The following is a 5,309-nucleotide window of genomic DNA, read 5'->3' as shown; positions in this document are numbered from 1 at the left end:
ATCCAACATTGGAGACAATTGAGTAAATCTCTGTTGGATTGGCACTGTGCCAGAATTGGAGAGCAGGGTCTGTATACTGGATGTAGACCAATGGGCAGATCTTTAAGTGGGTCAGATGGGTGTGTCTTTTAGCCCATAGACGTCCATAAACCTACCATGTTTTAAAAAAAAATCAAATTTATAATCATAAAACACAAAAGTAGCTGATCAGCTCACAAGAATAAGCAGTTAAGACTAACAGTTATTCCATGAAATCGAGTTGTACATGAGCTGATGGTACGTCGAGTCGGCTATAAGCTATGTATGATGAGATTGAGCGGAATAACTGCTTTATTCTATCCACTATTCTTCTATTCACTGGGTTTTGCGCAAAAGAGCATTTTTTTATTTTATTTTTTGCAAATTCGATATATAAAAACTTTTTCCAAAATGTCCGACAAAATCATTTCCGCTTGGAATGTTAACAAACTGGTGAAATGACAGGAGCAATTTGTGAAAAATGCTATAATAATTATTGAATGATAAAAAAAGATACGTTCTTACCATGAAATACTTTTCTTTTTGGGGGGGGGTTGTTTTTGAGTTTTTATTTCATCCCCGGTTGGTTCAGCAACACGCTGCGCCATTTTCTTATTATTCTTCTTTTGGGTTTTTTTTTTTTTGGCCATTGGTAAACCAATTTAAAGGTGCATTACTGCCACCAACTGAGCTGGAGTGTGCAACAGGAGCTAATTGGGGGGGGAGGGAATAAAAAGAGATTATTTTAGCCATTCTGTTTATTTTAAATACTTGATAAAGTGATGTATCTGAGTTGATGCTCTCTGCCATTTTGTTTTTCCTCTACTTCCAGTATATGATCTGATAGCCTTGTAGTAGACTAGCCAATCAGAGCGCACAGTTGCTTGTGTCCAGTGAATGTGGATAGAATAATAATGTTTATAAATACGACTTCATAATTCCTGTCAGGTTAGCTCATGTTTGAAGGTTGTGGACCTTTAGAAATACGACTTGAAGTAATTTCTAAGAAGATATCTGGGAGGATTTTATGATGGCTAGCTGGCTAACAAAGCCTGTGAAAATGCATGAGCAAACATGTATATGACTGTGAATGACCACCATGTTGTGATTTGAAGACCTTCATGAATGGACTCAATGACACACTTGCATTCCCATTTACAGCCTTCAGGATATATCTCATCTCATCTCATTATCTCTAGCCGCTTTATCCTGTTCTACAGGGTCGCAGGCAAGCTGGAGCCTATCCCAGCTGACTACAGGCAAAAGGTGGGGTACACCCTGGACAAGTCGCCAGGTCATCACAGGGCTTCAGGATATATGACTAAAGCTTATTACTCAGAGTTTCCGACCTCTTACTTCGGGGGAAAAAAAAAAACATGGAACATGGTTCCACTTCTCTACTTTTAAATGAAATTACAGTAGTTGCTTTAGCTTGATTGACATACAGACGTAACTTTATAGCACTGACCATACAGTTTGCTGTTTTCAGAAGGTAAATACATCATGAACATGAACATTAAGGTTATCATTATATTGTTAGCTGGCTTGCTTTTTCTTAGCTCATGAGGTTTTAGCCTTGTTGTAGCCTGACTGTGTGAAGGTCATATTATTCCTAAGGCAGAGTTGAGTGGAATGCCGCAACACTCAAAGCAACTCTTATTTTCAAATATGGTCTTAATGGCATGCCCACATTTTCATATATGGATGGCCTTCAAGCCATGCCCAGTCAGGGTCATTCATATTTCCCTGTATGAGTCTATCACATGTCTATATACAGTGGTGCTTGAAAGTTTGTGAACCCTTTAGAATTTTCTATATTTTTGCATAAATATGACCTAAAACATCATCAGATTTTCACGTCTTAAAAGTAGATAAAGAGAACCCAGTTAAAAAAATGAGAGAAAATATATATTATACTTGGTCATTTATTTATTGAGGAAAATTATCCAATATTACATATCTATCAGTGGTAAAAGTATGTGAACCTTTGCTTTCAGTATCTGGTGTGACCCCCTTGTGCAGCAATAACTGCAACTAAATGTTTCTAGTAACTGTTGCTCAGTCCTGCACACCGGCTTGAAGGAATTTTAGCCCATTCCTCCATACAGAACAGCTTCAACTCTGGGATGTTGGTGGGTTTCCTCACATAAACTGCTTGCTTCAGGTTCTTCCACAACATTTCGATTAGATTAAAGTCAGGACTTTGACTTGGCCATTCCAAAACATGAACTTTATTCTTCTTTAACCATTCTTTGGTAGAACGACTTGTGTGCTTAGGGTCATTGTCTTGCTGCATGACCCACCTTCTCTTGAGATTCAGTTCATGAACAGATGTCCTGACATTTTCCTTTAGAATTCGCTGGTATAATTCAGAATTCATTGTTCCATCAATGATGGCAAGCTGTCCTGGCCCAGATGCAGCAAAACAGGCCTAAACCATGATACTACCACCAACATGTTTCACAGATGGGATAGGGGTCTTATGCTGGAATGCAGTGTTTTCCTTTCTCCAAACATAACGCTTCTCATTTAAACTAATAAGCTCTATTTTGGTCTCATCCATCCACAGAACATTTTTTCCAGTAGCCTTCTGGCTTGTCCACGTGATCTTTAGCAAACTGTTGATGAGCAGCAATGTTCTTTTTGGAGAGCAGTGGCTTTCCCCTTGCAACCCTGCCATGCACACCATTGTTGTTCAGTGTTCTCCTGGTGGTGGACTCATGAACATTAACATTAGCCAATGTGAGAGAGGCCTTCAGTTGCTTAGAAGTTACCCTGGGGTCCTTTGTGACCTTGCCAACTATTACGCGCCTTGTTCTTGGAGTGATCTTTATTGGTCGACCACTCCTGGGGAGGGTAACAATGGTCTTGAATTTCCTCCATTTGTCCACAATCTGTCTGACTGTGGATTGGTGGAGTCCAAACTCTTTAGAGATGGATTTGTAACCTTTTCCAGCCTGATGAACATCAACAACGCTTTTTCTGAGGTCCTCAGAAATCTCCTTTGTTCGTGCCATGATACACTTCCACAAATGTGTTGTGAAGATCAGACTTTGATAGATCCCTGTTCTTTAAATAAAACAGGGTGCCCGCTCACACCTTATTGTCATCCCAATGATTGAAAACACCTGACTCTAATTTCACCCTCAAATTAACTGCTAATCCTAGAGGTTCACATACTTTTGCCACTCACAGATGTGTAATATTGGATCATTTTCCTCAATAAATAAATGACCAAGTATAATATTTTTGTCTCATTTGTTTAACTGGGTTCTCTTTATCTACTTTTAGGACTTGTGTGAAAATCTGATGTTTTCAGTTATATTTATGCAGAAATATAGAAAATTCTAAAGGGTTCACAATTTCTCAAGCACCACTGTATGGACTCTAAGATGCACCTTCTGTCACATAGGCAGTCCATGTTGAAATTGTATGGGTGCACTGCCATGGGAAATGACTGCTCGTTTTATCGCTTTGTCACTTCCTATTGTGAACGTAGGCTATGATAAAGTATGACATTTGTAAAAGAGCATCAAGGAGGCCAGTTGTGAAATCCCCTCGTCCTCTGTGAACATTTGGTCCCTGAGGCCTCACAGCACAGATTTGAGAAGTATTTGTTAAATGCAATAATAAAAACTGCCTCAATGTATAACAGCATTGAAAGAGAGACTATTGTGAATCCTAGTCCCATGTAATCTATGAACGCTCTACAGTACATATCAGTTTATGAAATAATATCAGCATATTGACACACAGATACATAATCAAATATACGGTACACACTATTTAATGAGCTACTAAAGGAAGACAAGTATATACTACGGTATCCATTAGGCTTGATTAGGAATGTGCCGATATTCCGTTTTTGAAGGACTTTTTAAAAATAAATAAATAAATATTTAAGAACGGCCTACAAATATTACCATGATGATGTACATTTAAAAAAAAACTGTTTCCTGTAATTTTCTCTTTAGCTCGCATGTTTTCTGTTTCGGATTTTTGTTCTTTTCGTAGAACAGAAGGACTTCATGGGAGAAAATTGATGGCTAATATGGGGCGTGCACACATTCTTAAATGGAAAACAGAAGTCCTGACATTTCTGTTCTGAAGGTTTGAAATGATCTGTCTTGTTCGGGAGCATTTTAACTAAACTAAACTAAACTTGATGAACAATCTCAAACAGCAGCAGCTGCTTTTCTGGTGATGACTGCAACTAGATTATTGTTAGCTGACTAACATGGATAGCCAACGAAGGCCCTGGTCACACAACAGAGCATGATGGGTTTGCGAATACTTGGCGATGAAAAATTGGTATCATCACCACCAATCGTGCAATACACGGCGATTTGTTCTCCAAGCTTTGCAAGGTTTTTTTTTTTTTTTTTTTTGTGTATCCCCACCTTGTGAGTGGCCAAAAAATGTCTCAAAAATTTTCAGTGCTTGCATTAAATTTGGGGGCGACGTTTGTTTTTGTCAGCAAACTAAGCAGCAAATACTCGCAGATAGCTTTGGGAATATCTCCTGAAGCTCAGGGAACCTTCGTGGAGTCTCTTGAGATGTATGTGTCTCGAATCCATCTCCCTGGTGCTCACGGGAGCCTCATCAACGCAGCAGCTTGGCATTGCCTCACCTTCGCCGAGACTTAAAAAGTGCATTTATATTTAGGAGTGATTAGGTCATGATGAGAAACACCTGATGCTGATTTGAGCGCAGTCAGCATGTACATTTAAGGACGCTGTTTTCAGAGATTTTGCAAAGTATTCTCTCAGGTATGCAACGGTACATGGATGTAAGTGCAGGAAATGTTTGTTAGCAAGCGTGATGTTTACAAAAACAAAAATACTGAAAGCAGAATCTGAAACATGGCTAGACACAAACGTGACCCTGATAATACTTTGCAAAGCCTTTGTGTCCTTACGTGCGCGTGCTGATTGCACTCAAATCAACATCAGGTGTTTCCCATAACTACTGGGTCCTGTGAGCAAGCGTGGCCATTCGAGCGCACGAAAGCAGGACAGTTAAGTGTTCGCCTGCTGTTTGACCACAGCTCTTGGCTCACCTGTATCTTGCCATGAATAGTCACCTAAACACCTCATTTTCATCAATAAAGCATCGCAAGCTGTAGTGTGACCGTAGCTTAAGACTAAATTGCATATACATATGGTTACTAGATAAGCTTTAAGATCACAGTAGATCTCAATGGTTTCTGGCAATCTATGAAAATTTGTAAACTTATTCTGCAGTCGATGAGACAGCTTGTTGAAACTTTCATAGCGATCTGTTCTGCTGAA

Source organism: Neoarius graeffei, chromosome 6 (assembly GCF_027579695.1).
Source record: "Neoarius graeffei isolate fNeoGra1 chromosome 6, fNeoGra1.pri, whole genome shotgun sequence".
Classification (NCBI taxonomy): Eukaryota; Metazoa; Chordata; class Actinopteri; order Siluriformes; family Ariidae; genus Neoarius; species Neoarius graeffei.
Note: the sequence above shows the minus strand (reverse complement) of the source record.